The following is a 24331-nucleotide window of genomic DNA, read 5'->3' on the forward strand; positions in this document are numbered from 1 at the left end:
ACTCACGTGTGCTCGTGGATCCCTAGAGACACGAGCGAACAAAAAATGCAAGCGCACCATAGTAACAGAATACACAAAAAACAATGGTCAATAGCAAATGCGTAATAAGAACAGAATGAAAATCTGATGACACGTAACAGCAGTCAACACGAGGCCTTATATGAGACGAGCGAGTCCAATATGGAAGCACGGGGCCAATCGTTGCTCGCTGCGGTCAACTCTACTAAAACAGTGCCGGGATCCTGCGGTGTATCCATCTCGCGCATGATTTTGACTTTCCACCACACTTGTCCACACACCGACATTTCTTGAAAAATTCTGCTGGCCGGAGCGAAAAAGCCTGCTCCCGCAGCAACGATTATCCCTTCGTCGGGACAGCTACCCTACCCTGCCTGGTCAAGCGAGTTTCGTGACAATGACGCTGAACGAGGGGAAGCGGGGGGAGGTAAATGTTGAAGAAGAGAATGCTATTTCTCCCTTCTTGAAAGCACGGCTCAGCCTCCAACAATTGTGTGCCAATAATGGCGCAATGCCGGCAACACTGCGCCGAGATTGTGCCTCGCATAGCCGCCGTAAACCAATATCGGCCCTACGTTGTGTGGTACCTGGGATTATCCTAGCGTATAACGGCAAATGATAGTGTGACAAGACGTCAGCGTTAACGCAACCAGACTCCACTTAGTGGGCTCAGAATACGGCAGTGTGCCGTCAAAGCCCTCATTGCAAGGACATGTAAAGTGCGGAACATTCCCAATGCCTCGCAATGCGTTCAAATGCACTGGTACGAGCTACAACAGTTCTGCCTGTAAAGCTACATCTAAGATTCTTAATGAGACGTTATGTGCGCCATTCCAAAATGTCCGTACATGTTTTGCGGAATGCGTGCAATACATAAAAATTTATGTTTTTTTTAATATACTTGTCCTGTATTTCCATATGAACATATGGAAGCGTACAGACTTTAAGTAATAGCAAGGAGAACGTTTCATTCAGTAGGCATAATACAACCGCAGCGTTTATGCTGCGGATGCCGTAATAACTCGCGTAATTACTTTCCAGCATGAAGACCTAGGACTTTCATAAGGCGCAATGGAATTTTTTTCTCTCATAGTCTACCAATAATAAATTACGAGTCGAAGCGAGCCAGATATGCGGGGAAAACCGTCACGATGCGTTTTTAACAATCGATGAAAAAAGAAAGAGTATGCTTTAGTTTTCACGGCGATAAAGATATATATTATAATTGTTGCGTTTTACGTCCCCAAAACAACTATATGTTTATGAGGGACCCTTGTTTTAAGTTCTATGTAATAGCGCTCGAAATAGACCTGGCTCCAGCAGGTATTAGCTCTTCCGTAAACAAATCCTTAAGAGAAAAGAATTTTACATGAAAGGGGACATGCATAATATCCTATAGCAGGAAGCTTTTGCCTCCACTGTTTATGGTATTTCCTAGAAGGTGGAGACGGGTTATCCATATGAACAAATAACTCATCTGTGAAATTCAAGTGCGAGGCAATAGAAAAATATCTGCTGCAGCCTACTTCTGCAGCATATATACATATATAGATGTGTGTGTGTCAGTACGACTGCGGCGTTGCAAATGTACGCCATTGTTTCTTTTCTATGATTGAGGCCTAAAACATCTGCAAATATTGTTGTTCAGACTCACAGCATTCCTTATTTTCTTCACGAAAGAAGGCACATTTTCCGAGGGGCTTCTTTTTTGTTAGACGTAAGTTAATTATTAAAGCAGACCATTATGCCTCGGAGGGCATAGAGGCAATGAATTCTTGTCTTTAACTGTAGTTTAGGAATAATGCCGTAAATGATATCAATGGAATAAAAGTGGACGAAAGATCACCCTATCTTCCGATGGGATCCGAACCCACAATCTTCGAATGCGAGGGTTGTGGCTTCGGGACAAAGTGTTTCTAATTTTTGCTTTATCCGCATTATACCCTTCGAGGCAAACTCCTACCACAACTGTATGTTGTGGGAAAACACCCGTGTGTTCCATCCTACACTTCGAGATGAATGTCCCCTCGAGATATATGTTGGAAAGTACGAGTCATTTCCATACTATGCTTCGAGGTGGACGGCCGCGGCAACTGTATGCTGCACCCTTTTCACCATACACTTTTCACTGCAGCGCGTGACGCGAGCATTATCACGGCGGCGGGTGACGGGAGCAGCGAAATCTTCTGGCAGGACGTAGATGAAACAGAGGGCGTTGACAAGAATGTGGTGTGTAGAACAAAAGCCGTTGCACGGTCATACATGAGGAAAGATAGGCTCTGATTAGACAAGCGTTGTACGGCAGTATTATAGGCAAACGCGGAGAAGGGAAGTACATTGCCCCAGTTCTTGTGATCTGGTTGAACATATATGGAGATCATGTCGAACAAAGTTTGGTGAAAATGCTCTGTACGACCATTTGTTTCCGGATGATGTTTTTACAACCACGAAGTACACTAAACGGTTGAAAACCTCGATTGTTCGCGTTTCCTTCTGCAAGGGGTCTCGAGGCAGCACACCAAACGTCGTTTTCCTATTCCACCTTATTGTCTGCATGTTTATTCGCGCGGTATGCGTCGTGCATATTCGCGCAATATGGGTCGCGACATTTCTTCGTTGCAGACGAAGCCGGCGGGAGAGTCAATGGTTTGTGGTTTCCAGAGCATCAAGCAAGCGACATGCCCACTTTTGTTTTGGCCCAGCGCTGTCCAGTGGTTTGGCAGCCGCGCTATACGACAGTTGATCTCACTGAGGCGTTCAAGGATAACGTAGGGCCCAACATATTGAGCGAGAAACTTCTGGCACAGGCCACGCTTCCGTAAAGGCGTGTATAGCCACACATGATCTCCAGGATCGAAGTAAAGATGTCGGTGACGATGGTCATTACGGATCTTTAACCGCGGTCCTGCGAGGCGACGGTGCTTAGCCGAGCGAGGCGACGCGCTTCTTCTGCTCTAGAGACAATCTCGTTGATCGGCTGACTGTCATGAGCGGAGTAGAGAAGCATGGTGTCGAGATTGTAGCGTGGTGGGCGAGCATAAAGAGAAAGAAAGTTGAGTAACCAGTGGTCTCGTGCCTTGAGGTGTTGAAAGCCTAGGTGATGAAAGGCAAAATAGTGCCACAGTTCCTGTACGCGGAGTGAATGTACATGAACAGCATGTTGGCAAGCGTTCGGTTCGCGCTTTCCACTAGACCATTAGTCTGTGCATGGTATGACGTAGAATGGCGGAAGCCGGATAAGCACAGACGGAAGGTCTCTTCGACAACATCCGCATTAAATTTCCACCCACGGTCGCTGATTACGATGCGAGGAGGTCCGTGTCTGAGGATAACGTGAATGAAAAGAAGATGGAAAACGCCTTTTGCTGTGGCCGACGGCGGTGCTGCCGTCTCACAAATAACGGGTGGCTACGAAAATGGTGGTCTACGCAAAATGATGACCCAACGATTCTCGTCTGTGGATCGCGGAAAAGGACAGAAGATCGTTCAAAGGGGTTGCTAGGAGGCGAAACTGGCTGAAGGTGATCAGATGGCGCGTCAGCAGGTCGCTTGTACAGCTGGCACTGGGTGCAGCTGGCGACGTACCGTTCGGTATCATTGCGCATCCGGGGCTTATTGATTCGGGGTTGATGTGGTCTTATGGAATGGTGTTAGAGGCTTGGAGGAATTCGGCAAGGACATGGGAAAATTTCTTGCCACAGGTCTCTGAGGCGAAAACGAGTGGCGCTGTGGCGCAATATAATGGCGCGCAGGACAAAATCGGCGACTTCACAGGCAGCAGCCAGAGGGAAGAGCTGCTGTCTGCGCGGAGCGAGATTACGGTGGTCCGCGGCAGTAATATCCAGCGGTGACCGTCAAGCGTGAGGCGGAAGGGGGTCCGTATTAAGTTTATGCCCACAATTTCAAAGCGAACGGACAGGCACGGCAGATGTTGTAAAGGGCAGCGGCTCGAAGAGATGTGGTACGTTTTCGGTGCTGGCATGACACGCAGGAACCGACGTACTTGGCCACACTAGTGAAGAAGGCCGACCAAAAACACCCACTTTTGATGCGGTCGTAAGTCTTGTGGAAACCTATGTGGCTAGCTGCCGCGTCGTCGTGAAAGGCTTGTAAAACCTGGACAAGAAGTTAGCGAGGGACGACCGGAACCCATTGCTTACCGAGAGGATGGTGTATTTGTCGACATAATGTTCCATCTCGCAGTTCGAAACATGCAAGCTGGCGTCTTAAGCAGGTGACTCTAGGGAGGTCGGGGTAAGCCAGTGAGCCGATCTATGATTTTGCGGCAGTACGTATCTACATGTTGGAGCCAGGTGAGATCTGAAGATGAAAGAAGGTCTACCGAGGCAACGGGCTCTTGAGGATTAACGGCCGTCTGCTTGGTCACCTGGCTGGTCGGTGACGAACAGATAGAAGACGGCACTTGGGCGCTTGGCGAGAACGGGCAGCGCGACAAAGCGTCGGCATCTTTGTGTTGCCGACCCAACCTATATGTGACGCTGCAGTCATACTCCTGCAAACGGAGCACCCAACAGCCAACGCGTCACGACAAATTCTTGAGGGACGATAACCAACACAGAGCTAGATGGTCAGCGTCGATTGTGAAGCGCCGGCCGTATAAATAACGGCGAAACTTTTGCACGGACCACACGATGGCGAGGCATTCTTGTTCGGTGATCCTGTAACTTAATTCCGCAGGATAAAGAGTACCACTCGCATAGACCACGACTTGTTTTTCGGAAGCATGGTTCCGCTGCAGCAGGACAGCACCGATAATATGTCCACTTGCGTCAGTGTGTAGGATAGTAGACACTCCTGGTTAGAAATGGCGAAGCACCAGCCCCGATGTGAGGCGTCGCTTGAGAGTGTGAAAGGCGGCTTCACATACATCCGACTAGACAAAGGGTGTGCTCGTGGTCTGAAGTTGATGAAGAGGAGCTGCCGAACTGACGAACCGACATGTTTAGGTGTGTATGGTGTAGAAAAGTTAAGTACTGCGGGAACCATGACTTACAAAAATGTAAAAGGCTCGTTTTGTTTCTTAAAGTTCTGACCTACGGGGAAAATATTCAGAGCATTAGCACTTACAATTTAACGACGCGATTTTGTGCCGCCAAGTACATGTTGAAAACATACGGGCATGGAATTTATCATAAGGAAAAAATCAAATGTGCATTATTTTAGGGGTGCGCGAATAGTGAAATTTGGCCTAGAATCAAATTCGGATCGAATAGTGTCGAATTATGGCCAAAGATATCGAATACTGCCACGTGCGTTTCTTATTATCACTTTCCCTGTATTCGGTTTCTGCCCACAAAGACTGTCACGAACGCTCAGCGCAAGCCGACCTTATTGTTCGAGAAGCTTCGCGATTATTGTAGATCGTTCTGTTATGATTGCGCGCCGACGCGAACACTGGAGCTTATTCTGGAACCTGGGTGACAACCAGCGATAACGCCGGAATATTCTACGGCACATGTTTAAATACCGACGCGCTTCAGCACTTGTCACTTGATAGACGGTCGACGCTCTGTTCGCCGCTACCAGTGCATTGCTTTCAGTTTCACGGCCACAAGTTCGGCCAAATAAAGAGTTTCTTCTCGCACGTGCTGACTGCTGCCTTCGTCGACGTCACGACCACGTGACATCTGTGGAGGTGCTGCTTCTTCCATGATCCGGACGCCCCCGCGAAAGCGCTCACCCAAGCCCAAGCCGCGAGGAGGACGACGGCAAAGAAAACCCGGATCGTCGAACAAGCCGCAGGCAGAAGGGACTGCAGCCAAAGCACGGGCTCCTTCCCGAACAAACCAGGCAGCCCCAGGTCCCAACACCGACCGCAGCGACGATGACCGACCCCGTGCAGCCTGCGCCGATCCTACTCCGGCAGCCCAAGGAGCCGCCGAACCTTCCGCGGGTCCTCATTCAAAGATCCGGAAACCTGGCTCGATACTTTCGAAAGGTCTCAACATTCAACAACTGGGAGTCCGAGGACAAGCTGCGTCACGTTTACTTTTACCTTGAAGACGCAGCAAGGACCTGGTTCGAGAATCGGGAGTCCACTCTTCGAACTTGGGATGCCTTTCGGTGCGCTTTCCTGGACACGTTTGTAAGCGTTCGTCAGAAAAGAAAGGGCCGCAGCCTTTGCTAGAGACAAGGGTCGAAATTCCAAATGAAAGCGTTGCCATCTTTGGAGAGGAAATGACAAGACTGTTCCGCCACGCTGACCCAGCCATGCCCGAGGACAAGAAAGTCAGGTTGCTCATGCGAAGGGTAAAGCAAGAACTCTTCGCTGGGCTGATGCAGAACCCACCCTCGACAGTCCGAGAATTCGTCTCAGAGGAGCCGACGATTGAGAAGACGCTGGAAATGCGCAACCGCCAGTATAATCGCCGATCGATTCAAGACAGCCCAGCTGTTCATGCCGTCGGCTCCGCCAACCTGCGCGAAACCATCAGAGCGATTGTGCGGGAGGAGCGGCGCAAACTGTTACCTTCGCCGCAGCATCAAGTGGATTCAGTTGCCGACGTTGTCCGCGACGAATTCCGGCAATCGCTAGGAATTCCCGAAGCACCGCAGGCTCAGCCGGAAGCCATGAGCTATGCTGCTGCAGCCCGACGCAACGTCCCCCCCCCATCGCCCACGTCAAGACGCCGCGCCGCCGCAACAGTTCCGCCGCCAGGCACCGCCGCCACCACCACCGACGCCATACCGCCCGCCGACAGGACCAACGCTGCGCCCCCCAAAAGACCGACGTTTCGCGTGCCCCTGACAACCGCCCGCTCTGCTACCACTGCGGGGAAGCCGGCCACACCTAGCCGCCGCTGCCAGTACCGACAGATGGGGCTACGCGGATTCGCCGTCAACGCGCCGCGCCCACAGCCAGGCGAACGGCCTCGCGACATCGACGACTACCTCACCGGAACACAGTGGCAAGAACGACGACCTTCCCGCTCGCCGTCGCCCGGCCGCTACATGTCACCTCGCACTGCCGGCAGTACACTGGCCCAAACCTGGGCCGGTCGCCTAGCCCGTATTCCCGGAAACTAAGGGCAGCAACCGATGGAGGTGCGGTTGCTGTACGACGAAATGCCGAAGATTCTCCGCGGCCGCCGACGACGACAACGCGACGGCGACCTGCAGAACACGATGCATGCGAAGCAGACGAAGCCCTGCCGACGAAACCTCTCGGACCGAAGAAGACCTGACGTCGCAACGGGGAAGCAGTGGAACAAACTGACGTAGCCGTGACCCAACGCCACGACCTAACTGCAAAGCCAGACGACGAACTAGCGACCTCGACGGGCGTAGCGAGAAATTTTTTCGGGGGGAGGGGGTTCAACCATACTTTATGCATGTTCGTGCGTTCGTATGTATGTGTGCGTGTATATATGCGCAAGCAAAATTGAAAAATTTCGGGGGGGTTTGAACCCCCCAACCCCCCCCTTCGCTACGCTCCTGGACCTCGACGTTCTCATCGATGGCCACAACGTCACCGCTCTCGTCGACACTGGGGCCGACTATTCTGTCGTCAGTGGTTCATTCACCACCAAGCTGAAGAAAGTAAAGACCGCTTGGAGTGGACCCGAAATCCGAACAGCCGGAGGCCACCTGATAACGCCGATTGGTGTCTGCACGGCGAGAAGTCACCATCAATAACCGGACTTATCCTGCGAGCTTTGTAATCCAGCAAAACTCCTCCAAGGGATGTGATACTTTGGAATGGACTTCCTAAGTGACCACGGCGCCGTTTATCGACCTGAGGTCTGAGTCGATAACACTAACCACAGACAAAGCGCTCCCGCCCCACGCGACGCCAGGGAACCATGCATTTGAATGTGGTAGAAGAGCAGGTGACCGTTCCGCCGCGCTCCAATCATTATTTCCGTCGGTACTGAGAAACCTGCGAACCTTGAAGGCGTCATCGAGGGCGATCAGCACCTACTCCTGAACCGTCAAATTTGCGTCGCAAGAGGTATAGCCGAGCTGCGTGACGGTAAAACAAAGGTAGTGCTGTCAAACTTCAGCCACGAATATAGGCACCTCAACATTGGTACGACGGTCGCCTACATCGACGAATGTGTGGCCCTCAGCAATGGTTTCGCCCTCTCCAATGCTGCCGAACCCGCTTCGACGATTCGAAGTCCCGAACCATATTTCCACGTCAACCCGAGCCTTCCAAAGGTCAAGCAAGACCAGCTAAAAACCCTGCTCTTGCAATACAAGGACTGCTTCTCGTCGTCGTCAAGCATTCGACAGACCCGAGTCGCGAAACATCGCATCATAACAGAGGATAGTGCCCGACCAATCCGTCACAGCCCGTACCGAGTTTCGACGCGAGAACGCGAGGCCGTGAAGAAACAGGTCGACGAAATGCTACGTGACGACATCATCCAGCCGTCCAAGAGTCCGTGGACGTCACCTGTGGTGTTAGTGAGGAAGAAGGACGGGACCCTACGTTTCTGCGTCGATTATCGTCGCCTGAACAAAATCACGAAAAAGCAGGTGTACCCTCTCCCACGTATAGACGACGCTCTAGATCGACTCCACAACGCGAAGTACTTTTCTTCGATCGACCTCAAGACCGGCTACTGGCAAATCGAAGTCGACGAGAAAGACCGAGAAAAGACTGCCTTCATAACACACAGACGGCCTGTTCGAGTTCAATGTCATGCCCTTCGGTCCTTTCTCGGCGCCTGCGACTTTCCAACGAGTCACGGATACAGTATTAGCTGGCTTGAAGTGGCAAACTTGCCTTGTTTACTTGGACGACGTCGTTGTGTTTTCCTCGAACTTCAACGAAAAGCTTCAGCGCCTTGAATCCGTACTTCAAGCAATCAAGAACTGCGGGCTCACCCTGAAGCCAGAAAAGTGCCGCTTCGCGTACGAGGAGCTCTTGTTTTTGGGTCACGTGCTCAGCAAGACTGGAATGCGCCCAGACCCGCAGAAAACAGCTGCCATCGCCGCTTTCCCACCATCCACCGACAAGAAGGCCGTGCGCCGTTTCTCGGCTTGTGCGCCTGTTACAGACGCTTTGTCAAAGACTCTTCACGGATCGCCGAGCCACTAACGCAGTTCACGAAGACCGAAGTCGAATTCAGGTGGCAAACAGCGCAAGTCGAAGCATTTCATGAACTGAAACGACGCCTGCAGACGCCTCCGATACTTGCGCATTTCGACGAATACGCCGGTACGAGATTCACACCGATGCAAGCAGCGTAGGACTCGGCGCCGTCCTTGTGCAGCGGACGGACGGACTGGAAAGGGTTATCAGTTATGCCAGCCGGTCGCTATCAAAGGCATAGGCCAACTATTCCACAACATAAAAGGAGTGCCTCGCCATCATATGGGCTACGTCAAAGTTTCGCCCCTACCTCTACAGCAGGCCCTTCAAAGTTGTGAGCGACCATCACGCCTTGTGTTGGCGAGCTAACTTGAAGAACCCCTCAGGTCGCCTCGCACGGTGGAGCCTAGGACTTCAAGAATTCGACATTACCGTCGTGTACAAGTCCGGAAGGAAACACTCCGACGCCGGACTGCTTGTCTCGTGCCTCCGTCGACCCACCACCGCCCGACGACCAGGATGATGACAGCTTCTTGGAGCCATAAGTGCCGACGACTTCGCCGAACGACAGCGAGCCGATCCAGAACTTGAGGGTCTAGCGGAATACATGGAGGGCAGGCCCATCGTTTGTCCCAAAAGTATTCAAGCGAGTATTGGCATCATTTTCCTTGAAAAACAACGTCCTCGTAAAGAACTTCTCTCCGACCCGAGCCAGCTACCTCATCGTTGTACCTTCGGGACTGCGACCAGATATTCTGCACGCCCAGCACGACGACCCGACGGCTGGACACCTCGGACTTTCCCGCACGCTCGCACGAGTACAGAAAAAGTACTACTGGCCGCGCCCTTGCCGCCGACGTCACTCGCTACGTAAGGACGTGCCGAGACTGTCAGCGACGGAAGGACACCGCCCACAAGAACAGCAGGCTCCTTCAGCCGATCAAGCCTCCTCGGCGAACATTCCAGCAGATCGGGATGACCTCCTGGGGCCGTTCCCAACGTCGACTTGCGGAAAGAAATGGATTGTCGTGGCTACCGACTATCTCACCCGCTACGCCGAAACAAAAGCCCTGCCCAAAGGCAGTGCCGCTAAGGTAGCCAAGTCTCTTCGTTTGAGAGCATCATCCTTCGACACGGCGCCCCAGAGGTTTTCATCACAGACAAGAGGTACGGCGTTTACGGCTGACCTAACTCAGGCGATCTTGGCATACAGCCACACAAGCCACCTGCGCACCACGCGTACCACCCACGGACCAACGGCCTCACCGAGAGTCTAAATAAGGACCATCGTCGACATGCTAGCCATGTACGCGACGTCGAACACAAGACGTGGGACGCCATACTTCCGTACGTGACATTCGCGTACAACACGGCCGTACAGGAAACGACGCAGATGACGCCATACAAGTTGGTCTACGGACGGAGCCCGGCAACGACGCTCGACGCCATGTTACCAAACGTGACCGACGAGGAAAACATCGACGTGACCACCTACCTACAGCGCGCCGAAGAAGCACGACAACTCGCCCGCCTACGGATCAAGAACGAGCCAACGAATGACAGCCGCCGCTACAACCTTCGACGACGCCACATGGAATACCAACCAGTTGACCGTGTATGGGTATGGACGCCAATACGCCGACGAGGACCTAGTGAGCAAGCTTCTTCGACGATACTTCGGACCGTACAGGGTGCTTCGACGCCTTGGCGCACGAGATTACGAGGTTCTCCCTGACGGCATTACGAACTCTCAGGGGCGCCGTGCGCGACCTGAAGTCGTCCATGTCGTGCGCCTCAAGCCATACTACGCGCGTTAGTGAATCTGAGGACTGTACTTTATTATTGTACTATCTTACTTGTGCTTGTTTATTGTATTGTATTGTGTTGCTTTATTGTTGTTATTTATCGTTGCATGCATTGCCCCCCCTCCCGTGTTATGTTTAAGCATCGGGACGATGCTTTTTCAGAGGGAGGCATTGCCACGTGCGTTTGTTATTATCACTTTCCTTGTATTCGGTTTCTGCCCACAAAGACTGTCAGGAACGCTCAGCGCAAACCGCGCCTTATTGTTCGAGAAGCTTCGCGAGTATTGTAGATCGTTTCGGTAAGATTGCGCGCACGACGCGAACACTCTAGCTTATTCTGGAACCTGCGCGATAACCAGCGATAACGCTGGAATATTTGACGGCACATGTTTAATACCGACGCGCTTCACCGCTTGTCAGTTGTTCGACGGTCGACGCTCTGTTCGCCGGTATCAGTGTATTTCTTTCAGTTTCACCGCCACAAGTTTGGCCAAATAAAGTTTTACTGCAAATAAAGAGTTTCATCTCGGACGTGCTGACTGCTGCCTTCGTCAACGTCACGACCACGTGACAATATCGAATCGAATGTCGAATAGTATATGTACACGAAACGTGTACGACTAGTTTCTGCAAGATAAAGGAAAAATCAGGGACGCTACGGCGTGCCGACAGCTTTATTGCGCATTTGTTCGAGAGTGGCTTTTGGTTCAGTTTTCATGCAGGCGCGCTGCATGTTGATAGAAGAGCCGCCATTCCAGTCAGAAGCTCCACTACAAACCTCCTAACGACTAACAGAGTGGGGTACAGTGGCTAGTTTTTTTCCCCAATGGTCGCGCAATACGGCTCATCTGACACGGTTAATGTTGTACGTCATCGCCATGGGTGCTCCGGGCCCAACAAGTGTCGGTCGCCCGTTCACAGCAGCGTTTTCACTGGGTGCCGACAAGATAGAAGTTTCTGAACGAGTGGTTCGCTGCGGCAATGGCGACTGCCAGGCGTGAACAAATTTTTACATGTGAAGGAAATAACAGCGTTGTGCAGGACTAAGTCAGGTCGTTTTAAGGACCTGCGGCATAGGCAACCCAACTACGCAAAAGTCCGTGCCCTTCCTTTCGGAAACGAAGTTGTGAATGGCTTTGACAGTTATCTCACTGTGTTTCTCTACGTGTAGAAACGACATGATCTCTTTTGAGATCAGGATGCGCTCGCTTTTGCAACCAAGATGTCAGGTGAAGTTTTAACGCAAGGCCTACTGCTAACGACGTTAGCGTTAGTTCTTGCCACCCCACCCTAAACAAGTGGCACCATTGGCCTTTGTCGCCGTTTTAGATATTCGCCCTGTCGAATTATTCGAAACTTCGAATACTAGCTATTCAAAAGTCGAGTCGAATTTTTCGATTGGGTACTATTCGATCCGAATTCAAAACTCGAATATTCGCACACCCCTAAATATTTTATTGTCTATCTGCGTTCAACACGCCTGCTGCTACGTTATCGTTTCCGAGCTGCCCTATATCGGGTTTACGAAGGATACCACCTCCTTGTGACCACGCCTATGGCAATGATTGCCAGTTTGTGAAGCAGAGAGGCACGTCGACGCCTGGCGTTGAACGCCTCAGTGTTGGGGGATGCGAACATCTCCGCCACCTCGAGTCCTTGGCGCAGTGCGTTTTTCTATGCGGTATTTTACACTTGCTTTAAGTTTCTATGTAATAGCGCTAGAAATAGACCTGGCTCCAGCAAGGTATTAGCTCTTCCGCTAGCAAGTCCTTAAGAAGAGTAAAGAATTTGAAATGAAAGGGGACATGCATATTATTCTATAGCAAGAAGCTTTAGCCTCCACTGTTTATGGTATTTCCTAGAGAATGCAGATGGCTTATCTATATGAAAAAATACCTCAAGTGTGAAATTCAAGTGCGAGGCAATAGAACAATATCTGCTGCGGGGTAATTTTGCAGAATATAAATTTATATAGGTGTGTGTGTGTGTGTGTGTGTGTGTGTGTGTGTGTTGTGTGCGTGTGTGTGTTGTGTGTGTGTGTGTTGTGTGTGTGTGTGTGCGACGTCGGCGTTGCAAATGTAAGCCATTGTTTCTTTTCTATGATCGAGGCCTAGAACATCTGCAAATATTGTTGTTCTTGCTCACACGATTCCTATTTTCTCCACGGTAGAAGGCACATTTTTGAGGGGCTTCTTTTTTTTGTTAGACATAACTCAATTGTTAAAACACGTCAGTATGCCACGGAGGGCATAGAGGCCATGAATTCTTGTCTTAACTGTAGTTAGGAATAATGCCGGAAATGATATCAGTGGAATGAAAGTGGAAGAAAGATCACCCTATGTCCCGGTGGGATCCCAACCCAAATCTTCGAATGCGAAGGTTGTGGATTCGCGAAAAAGTGTTTGCAAGTTTCCTTTATCAGTAATATACCCTTCGAGGCGAACTGTTTATGGTATTTCCTAGGAGGTGCAGACGGGTTATCCAGATGAACAAATAACTCATGTGCGAAATTCAAGTGCGAGATGATCGAACAAATCTGCAGGCGGCCCATTTCGCAGTATAAAATAGATAGATATCATAAGGTACAAGCAAACGTACAAACAATACATTTATTCAACTAAATGTCGTGCCAGTGCGATGTCGCAAAAGTACACTGTTATTTCTTTCTATGTTAGAGGCGTAGAAAATATTGCAAATATAGTTGTTTTGATTCACAAGATTACCTATTGTCTGCACAGAAGAAGCCAAGTTTTTTTAGGGGCTCGTTTTTTTTTGTTTTTACACAGTAGTCAGTTAATAAAGTTTACTGAAGGCTAAAGCTTCATTATTCCAGGGAGGGCATAGGGGCCATTATTATTGTCTTTAACTGTAGTGTAGTAAAAATGCCATAAATAAACATCAATGGAATTAAAGTAAATGAAAAAGCACCTTATTTGCCGGCGGGATTCGAACCCCCAATCTTCGAATGCCAAGGCTCTGGATTCGCGAAAAATTGTTTGTAACTTTTGCGTAATCAGCATTTCTCCATCGAGGCGTACGCCTACCGGAACCGTATATTGCGGGAAAACACGCGCCCTTTCCATCCTACGCTTCGAGATGAACGCCCAACGCAACTATATGTTGTTAGAAAACACGCACCCTTTTCGTCATACACTTTTCGTCATACACACGTCAACGAGCACGTCTTATAATATCGTGCCTTTCTTTACAGAAGAGAACTCGGGGTTGGAACTCCCTAAAAATAAAGCTGGCAACATAGAGGAATACTATGGCGTTAGTGAGAGGGCGGCAAGTATTGTAATTAAACTTCGTAACAGGTACAAGATTAAACTGGTACAGGCCTACACGCATACATCGAGCCATGATGACCATTTAGTCGAACGCTTCTATGAAGATGTGGAATGAGCAATAAACAAGATAAATACAGCATACTGTACTAATGGGCGACTTCAATGTAAGGTAGGCAAGAAGGAGGCTGGAGACCAGACGTGGGGGACGTCTACCCTGTGGTTTTTGAAACTTAAACGGAACTGGCTTTCTGTCTGTCCAATATATTCCTCCTGCACACTTCACAGCGAATTTTGTATACCACAATGGCCGAGTCAAAGTTCAGGTCGTCTTTAATTTTATACTCAAAGTCCGAATAGGAGGCTTCGGCCGTATTTGTGGTCACAATGTGTTTACACACCCTGCAACCGGGTTTCCCGCATGGCCTACACCACGATAGTGGTCGGGTTTGCGTGTTTTCGCCCTGACGAGCAGGTCTCTCAGTTTTTTATTTCTTCGGTAAATCACCTTGGGCGCGGTTTGACATACAGTCGACTACTCTGTTTAAGAATGTTGGAGTGGCGCCTTAATATAGAGTTGCCCGAGCGGTTGCGACGGAGTACGCGAGATCAAATTTGCCCCTGACGTTCTATCTTTATCTCCGTATTTCAGAGGCGATGCACCTTAGGGCCTAGGCTTGTCCTTTGTGTGGTGTTCATGCTCACAGCACATACCCGATATTTATACCCGACGAAACATGTGACACGTGTGTGTATGTTGCGATTCCGATTACGATTATAATAATAATAATATCTTGGGTTTAACGTCCCAAAACCACCATATGATTATGAGAGACGCCGTAGTGGAGGGCTCCGGAAATTTCGACCACCTGGGGTTCTTTAACGTGCACCTAAAGCTAAGTACACGGGCCTCAAACATTTTCGCCTCCATCGAAAATGCAGCCGCCGCGGCCGGGATTCGATCCCGCGACCTTCGGGTCAGCAGTCGAGCGCCATAACCACTAGACCACCGTGGCGGGGGATTACGATTATAAAGTCTCAGATAAAAGTCATATGCAGCACTCGGAATACCTATGAAATATCTTAATAAAATGAAATGGAGTAATAATTAAAGGCACTACGTTCCCGAAAACAACAAATCTGTTTAGCACAGTCCTGAAGGATTGACATTTTGACCATTGGCTCTCGATTTCACACACCGCAAAGCAGTTGTAATGAAGGGAAAACGGTATCCAGAACTCGGGAAGATGTACGAAATATAACAAAATGATTAGAATTGAAAACCATTAAAGAGGAACCAAATAAATACATTTGTGTATATATACACTTTACGTTACTCAATTTACATTCGCTGTGGCAACGCGCGGGAGACGTACGGTGACATACCGGTAATACCCAGTGCTTCACGACTCGTCATGATCCACATTAGTGGAGATGCGGTGACTCTTTTCTTCTATTTTGAGCCCCCGGTCCAAAGAGCGAGCGGGCTCAATTCCATTGTCAATGATTTTTTACAGCGAAAGCTGTTATGAGATGATTTCTCCGGCCGTTTTTGGCGCCGTAGTTGTCCGCCGCCGCCGCCGCCGCCGGTGTCCGTAACCAGTATCGCTCGAAATAAGAAAAGAAAACTAAATCAGAAAAAAATTCCAGGATGGAACGAGGTTCGAACCTGGGCCCTCTGCGTGGGAGCCCAGTATTCAACCTCTGAGCCATGCCGGTGCTTGAAACTGCTTTGCAAAAAGGTCCTATACAGGCTTCATGTCGGGAAGGATCCACATTAGCATATGCAATATAGCGTGGTAGAAGATTAAAATAAGCACCAAGCGTCGCACAACGCGAATTCTGTAACCAGGCGTCAAACAATTGCGAATTGCGCAACTAGTAGGTTGTTGAATGCTTCCAACCCATTACACAAGGGCTCTGCCATAATTCTTCATCGTCATCAGGCGCAGAATCAACAAAGTGCGCATAATTTCTTACATGCGTTTAGCAGGTACCAACGCTGTCTGTAGAATGACGAAAAATGGCACAGTTCCTGCTGCCCTACTTCTAAAAAATTGCAATTATTTATAGCGTAGTGGGTTCCTCGCAAGTGCACTTGTATTGGTTGCCAAGGAGGCCCATAAGCGCATGATCCACTTCCTCTGGGTCTCAGTAAGATTACAATGATTTATAGCGTAGTGGGTTCCTCGCAAGTGCACTTGTATTGGCTGCCAAGGAAGCCCATAAGCGCATGATCCATTACCTCGGGGTCTCAATAAAGTTCTTCGCCCCACCCCCCCGTCTCTCTTCCACGTCAACGTATACAGCATGACGGGAGAGGGAAATAGCGAGGCGGGCGTCACCCAATGCAAATTACATAACTGGTGGGCCGTTTAAAGATTCCAACCCATTACAAAGGGCTCAGCCATAATTCTTAATCTTCATCAGTCGTCACGTCAACAAAGCGCACATAATGCCTTACAGACGTGTAGCTGGTGCCTCGCTTCTCCATAGAATGACGAATAATGGCTTAGTGGGTGCTTCCCAACTTCACAAAATTTTGATTTGTGGCGTAGCGCGTACCCTTCCAGTGTACTTGTATTGTAGCCCCAAGAGAGCTTAACGGGCTCTAGAAACGCCGCTCTTCCAGCTTTCGCTGTGACTGTGCTGCGGTTTCAGCGCAGGCCTGGCGTTTTTCTGGGTACTCCAGAAAAAATGCAGATATTATTGGCGGTCAGTTGGTCTTTAATATAGGGGAGTGAAGATACTGGTGCCACTGACCAATACAGTACGCAGCGAGGCTATGTATTATACAGTGGAGGTAGCGAACGATGTCTTCCTCAGGGGGCGTGGCTTAGCTACTGCGCATGCGCGGCTTGACCAGGTGGAGCGGCACCTGGCCGCTAGACGACGCGATGCTTGCATCCGCTTATTTGTATCTTTTTTTCTTCATTTCTTCGATGTTTTCTTTGTCTCTCTTTATTTTAGAGCGCAGCTTTGGCGCCCATTCCTGTGTTGAGCGGCGTCGCTGTCGCCGTCCGTGGCGTAACCGATAAACATGAAAAAATAAAATGAGAAATAAACAGCTCAAATGGTGCACCTATACAATACTGTGGTATGCATCAACAAACACTGTAATATACACACGGCTTCCTAGCTAGAAGGGGCCGTGTAGCGCGCTACTGCATCCCACAATAATCCGTTCTTCTTCGCATCTGCTTAATGGTTTCTGATAAAATATATAATTTGTGGTCTCACGGCATCGACGTCTGTCTGCCTGTTTCCATAACGAGATAGGTGGAAGAAGTGACGTTACCTGAAACGTGAGAGTTTTCATTTTACTTTGTTAAGACGAAGAAATGTTAAGTACTTAAACTGTACGGGTTCTCGGGAAGAGAGAAGAAGTGTTAGAGAAGGAAAGATAGCGATGTTAACCAGTTTAGGAAAACCGGTTTGCTACCCTACACGTGGGAACAGGGTGGGGGAGATTTAGAGATGCGTTCTCGGGAAGCCTCGAACGGAACAAGTGGAGTCGACGCGCCATGCTGTGCGTCATTTCAGCATCTCCTTGTACTCGGCTGATTGTGAACTTAGTTACTCAAGTTTAGCGCAAGCGTGTGCCTTGCTCTGCATGGCAGAGAGCCGTACCGCAAGAGTAAATTCATACCATAAGATCTAGGTATCAGGGGTAATTAGAGTACTATCGCAAACTTTTTTCCTTGACTTTCCTTTCGCGAGAGGCTGTACACTGATAGTGATGTGTGCGTGTGTGTGTTTGCGCGTATGATACCGGTCTCTATTTCTCTCTCTCTTTCGTACGATTCTAACTTTCAAACTCCCCCATCGCTTTCGCCTTTGCAGCGTAGCATACCGGTTATGCTACACTGCCTGCCATCCCTGTCTTTCCATATCCCCTGTTTTCCTTCCTTCTCGACTATGCTTACTCACTAACTTGATGCAACAAAAGTCTCATATTTTGATTCAGGAAGTCTGCTTATAAGACTTAAGTGAAATAGAACAAATAAAATCGTTTCCGATTTATATATGTTGTACCACAGGCCGTTTCCTTATGGAGAGAATTTCGCGCATTGTGGTGGCATCGCCTCTCTGTTACGGGACGGCAAAAGGCCAGGACAGCATGCCCTGTGAATGCGGCCTATACGCATTAAAGATTCCTTTAAGACACCAAAAAAACGAAGATTTCTCAGAATAATCGGATGGACCCCCATTCCTAAAAAAAATATAGCTGCATGGTATCGTCCCAGCGCAGGCAATCTGCGAGCGAGAACGAATTCATATTCGTAGAACATTCCTCTTGTAAGAAAGCTTACCGCTTTATATTTTTTCGGCAGCTTTATTACACCACTCTGCGTAGTCTTCTTGGCTTATAAGAGTCATATTTATCGCCTCCTCACATTAGGAAAAAACCTGCTGTTAAAATGCTGCCAACCACTTTTCCGTTGTCGGAAAACATCAGACCTATGATGACGTAGAATACACAGCACGAAAAGCCCGTTCATATTGTTAGGAAGAGCTCCGCAATAAATAAATGAAACAGCCGCTGCTACGGAACATAAGCTGTCACGTAGGACCATTTCTCACACGTTGTTCGTAATCGTAATGCTACACCGACGTAAAAAAGAAACGCGTTTCTGTAAGTTCAACATTATGTATACGTAAAAAACACATGTATCTTCTTGAGGTACGGGGGAAGTCAAAATTTCGCAGGCCGCTATCCGAAGTAATCCTATGCCAGCGTGGCCTAAGAAATTTTGACCACCCATGTACATGTAAAAAACCAGCATGAAGAATGTGTAAAGTTAATTCACATGCTTAAAAACCGACAGCGCAAGTTTCATCTTCACTGAAATCAAACTTTATTTTCCAAGAATGATAAAGCAAAATACAATCCAGAGCTTCGACAGAGTGTAGAAAAATTGTCAGAGAAGGTTTATTTCATTTGTGCATCTGTACATCTAGAATTTATATTACAAGGAAGGAATATCCAACATCTAAACACCCATTTTACCTGTAATATTTCCACACTGCAAGAATACTGCACACATTTGTTCAATTAAATAGAAAAGAGAAAAAAGATGTCATGTAATCACACTAAGCGAGTACAGAAGCAAAAATAGTGCGAGCTCTTTTAATAGTCTTACGAGCACATTACGTTGCCATTACACAGCGCAAATGTATGGCACATTACACAGTGAAGCTCACTGTAATAATCTGCAGCTAAGGTGCAGAATTTCACATGAAGATACAGCAGATCTCAAGTATTGTGGCAATCGATGCAATGCGAAGCAGTCAGAGTGGAGCTGCACGCACCGCATTGTTTGTTGTCAGGCAAATGAAGGCATTCATGACACGAGCGCACCACGCGGTGGCATGTGAATCATGCCGTACATGACTTACATGTAATAAAATTCATGTTCTACTTGTAATTTTACTTCGTCATGCAGTCGTTCCATGCCATACCAATTTTGGTACATATCCATTTAATGAAACGGCCCAATAGTGCAAAGACCGTGTAATGCGAATCAAGCCGTACATGGCATACATGTTACGATTTGCGATTTACGCCCAGCTACTTAACTTCGTCATGCGCTCTTGTCCCGCCACAACCATTTTCGTATATTGGTCATTCCACGCCAACCCTCCCAGCCTTGCCGCTCGTCCATCCGCGATCCTATTGCTCTCTATGCAACGCAAGAAGTGTACCGCTGAAATATTTTTGGCGAAAAAATTTTTCAGTGCCGCAAACCGCATTTGAAGTTTTTCGGAAAGGTCCAAACTGTCCCTCGAAAAAGGCATTTTCAAAGAAACCTCTTCTTTCTAAGTTGGGCCAGGACAGAAGTTTCCCTAAAGAACGACCGCAGGCTTTTGACCTAAAATAAGTTTCACGAGCGTTTACGATTCCGTGAGTTTTTTATGCTGCCTTAACTATAGACAATATGGCCATATTGGGGATTTTTTCATAGAAAGGCAACATTCAGTGAAATGTAATAGTTTAAATTTACTGACTGATAGGAAGCTTTACTGTAGCCAAAAAATAGTTTGAGTCGTGTATGACGTGATATGGTGCGTACAGCTGGCGACAAAGTTGGAAAAAGTTAATTTTCGCGCATGTTAAGTAGCAAAATTAACATTGAGGTTGTCGTAGTAAAATTATGCTAAATAACGTGTTTAGTAACCTTAGCTGTCTAATGACTCAAAAAGTTTGGTGAAATTACTTTTTATTTTAAGGAAAAAATATATTTTTGAAGTTGTGTTATGCCGGTGTGTGTTCTTGCTCGGTGTTTTGTGTTAGCAGTAACGCGTCCAGCGGTAAGTACAGCCTTCGTGGGCGCGAGGTTCGGAACTGCTGGTTGAGGAAGAGACGGCTAACCAGCGTCTGCAACAAAGTATACGGTACAGATCAACCTACCTGAGAGGTTCCCTGCAAAACTAGGCCCACGCAAAAAGACTCGCCATATATTTGCGACACTGCTCGGCTTCTTAGCTCTTGGGACGTATGAATGTTTCCCTGTCATCAGTATGCCAGCTGTTTTTAACTTTTGAATATTTGTAATAGTTAGCCGCTGTCAAGCGTGTGCTTTTTAATGCGAATCATTTCTTAGCGAACCTTTGGCACTTTGAGCGTTTCTATCTACGTATCTATCTATCTATCTATCTAGCCGCTTACGTCTGGGTGCTCTCATGATCGCCTCCTTAACTTGGTGTAGACCAAAATTGGCATGGGAGGATTCGGACGAATATGATTATCAGGTCATGACATGAATAACGTGAAATCCTCTCACGTATGTCGGCAAACCCTTTCCACTAGTCACGTGTGTGGGCACATACCCGTTTACCACGGGCCGCGGTGTATGGGTATGCGCCACAGCTCATTGACAGTTTATATCTACCCAGGAACGGCGAGAACAGACATTGGTAACTTAAATGAGAAAGAATGAATATTAGGATCCCAGTTGTATTCGAACCCAAGCATTCTGCGTGGCAATCAGGTATTCTACCACTGAGCCACGCCAGGGTCTATGAACTGGTTTGGAAAACAGCCTACTCAGGCGTAATATCGGTGGCAAACGTCAACTATGGTTGTGGTGTTTGCTATCTTATTTTACAATAAAGCAATAAACACTACATGATACTCCTACGATGTGTACTCCTACGATACAGGCGTCATATCAGATTGACGTCTGTGGTTCCAGTGTTGGCTCCGCTTTTATATAAGTCTAATAAACATTACATTTCTATTCCCATGATTCCGCAAGCTATATTGAAGCATTGCTCGACCCCGGAGGCATATATTAACGAATGTTACGTATGATATCCACATCACCGCACCGTAATGTGCACTTCGTCCGCCAGAACGACCCAGTGTCCTCTTCATTTCTTACGAGGCTGGGCGATGGCCTCATGCTGACCGAGGATGATGCCAGATTGATTGACAGCCGCTTTGTAGACTAGGCTACGTAGGCCACATATGCCAAGGTAGTCTGCGAATACGGCAAGCGCCATCCACTGATGTTACTCTATACGTAGCACTATCCACGCCTACCAGACTCGACGGCCTATACCTCACCAAAGCGAAGGGTGGCTTCAGGTTCCGACATGTCGCCCGGCTCTATCGGCAGACAATTTGTCGACGAAATAACCCAGGCATCCATGAATTCCAACAGCTCTACTATGCCACATACTTCACTACGCATAGACCCCCTCGTCACCGCGATCATGACCGGCTCCTATAAGAAGTCATGACCAGCTGCTGGTGCTCACTGATCACGTGATGATGACGTTTGTTCAAGAAATGTCAAGAACTTCTTCCACCATGCACAACGGGTTCGTGAAACGTGCGTGCGTTCCTCCATCATAGGCACAAGTATAAGCACTACATATCAGCTCACCACTTCTGGTGTTGGTAATACCCACGTTGCCGTTGGCAGCGTTACCCAAACATAAACAACTGGTTATATAACACATATGGCGACTCTTCAACATATATGTGGGCGTATAAAATTTATACAAATCTTTAGCGTCATTTTGTAACGTGTCGCTCAGTAAAAACAATTACGCCACAGTCACCTTCCCGCCGCATGCTTCGCATTTATTTTTATTTTATTTATTTTGTTACCCTCAATCGCCGAAGCTTTACAGAGGGGAGCTGGTTACAGCATGAAAAATAAAAACAACGGAAAAAAAACGTGCTATTTTATACATGAACAAGACTAAAGAAAAAAAAACATCTCTACTCAATGAAACGCAACAAAAGTAAAACGTAAAAATAAGGAAATCACAAAAAGCAAATAGTGAATGTGGTAAAATTATACAGTACTAGCAAGAAAGTGTCAAAGTAAGAGAAATGACACGCACACAAAAAATCAAGAATCCACTGGAAAACGCTGGCATCTTGACACGTGGAGACAGAAATTCGTAGGGAGGGGGAATAGATCGGATGACTAAGGAGAGCTATCGCGAAGTAGGTGAGCTGATAAACAATGACGAAAGCGGGGGTGATCAGAGATGGAAACGATGTCAGCTGGTAGCTGATACCAATCGTTTGATGTGACCGGTATCAAGGAGCAAGAAAGTACCTTTAACCTTGTGTTCGTGGCCTATCCGAGAGCAGTGACATGTGGAAGGCGTAATGAGCTCATTACGCAGTGATGCAAAAAAAAAGAAAAAAGGAAGGTTGACCTTATTTTTAGGTCTGGCTTCCACAGGGTGGGTGCCGTCCCAAGCGACTTTGAACTTCGTTCTGCCGAGCACCAGGCGCGAAGTGCCCCTATTTTACCGGTTGGTACCCGGCGGCAGCAATTCTCTGCCTCCCACAGCAGAGGCGGATGCTCAACTATTTCACCAAGGCTGTGGTGGGTGAAGGTGCGCCCAGGGGTCTTTTCAGAACCTTATGGGCAACCTTTCGAGATGAGTACCCAGAAACAACCGAGCTCCAGGTCGGTGTACTCCTCTACCCATTAGGAAAAACCGGTGGGTTCCCGGTCGGCACTCGGATTCGAACCCGGCACCTTCCGCATTGGAAGCGGACGCTCATCCATGTAGCCACCGCTTCGGTGGCTACTCCCATGGTACGTGGGACCTGCCGAATTTTTTCTCTTCCCGAATTGATATACACACTGTTCTGACTTTTATATCTATTATTAATTTCTCGCTACTTGTATTGGGCAGTAACCACTGATCTTTCCATATATATTTCTGCTAGTTGCTTTTTTCTTCGATATTTTTTTTTATTCTGTGTATCGCTGTGCAACATGTAAACATCTTGTTTTTTTTTTTAACGACTCCTACTTATTTATTCTGTCTGCGTGCGTAGCGAGTGAACGAGTGTCTATGCAACGCTCAAAACGAAGAAAATGCGTTAGAGGTTCATTCGGAAATCTTCACGTCGCGCAAGTAGCACCAGGTAGCATCCTATAGTCCAACAGAAATTTTACACTTCGCTCATTGTTCTTGTCACTGTCTTGCGTTCAAGACAACACCTCATAATTTGCCTCGCCAGCAGTACATCCTAGCATTATTTACATTGATCACGTATCATTAGGTTCAGCAACCCGAGTACACAATAGTTTTCCTTGCAAATAAATCTGATAAGTAGTCGTTTAAGGCGTAACAATGCCTTTTTAGTGGAACGTCTGGTGGAAAGCTGGACAAAGCTACCTGACGGGTAAAGACAATTACGTAGTCTTCGCTACAGCGCGCACTAACAGAAGGTAAACTTGATTACTTTGTCTATGACACAGCTGTAAATCTGCTGGGCGTAACGCGATTCTTTTTGATTTGTTTCTGAAATAGTAAGTGGGTACACTTAGCGGCGAGGATGTTGCAAGTATGAGAAGTATAGCACGTAAGAAAATTGAACGTACGCGTTCTAAATTTTATTGTATCGGCGTTTTCAACATATTTTGATCAATTAGTGTGTCATGGGAATACGAAAATTATAACGTTTGGAGTGGATTTTACTCGACCGATTATGTCGATGGAGCTCCGGACACGGGAGGAAAAATAAGAGTACAAGTGCGTGATGTAAAATCTAACCACTTTCAAATTTGCTGCAGTGTTTTTTATATTTTATATCTACAGTAATGAATAATATTTTCTAAATGACTTCCTGATGTCATGGAGCTGAAGTGATGAAGTGATGTTACCGTAAATATGCG

Source organism: Rhipicephalus sanguineus, unplaced genomic scaffold, assembly GCF_013339695.2.
Source record: "Rhipicephalus sanguineus isolate Rsan-2018 unplaced genomic scaffold, BIME_Rsan_1.4 Seq3594, whole genome shotgun sequence".
NCBI classification, from domain to species: Eukaryota; Metazoa; Arthropoda; class Arachnida; order Ixodida; family Ixodidae; genus Rhipicephalus; species Rhipicephalus sanguineus.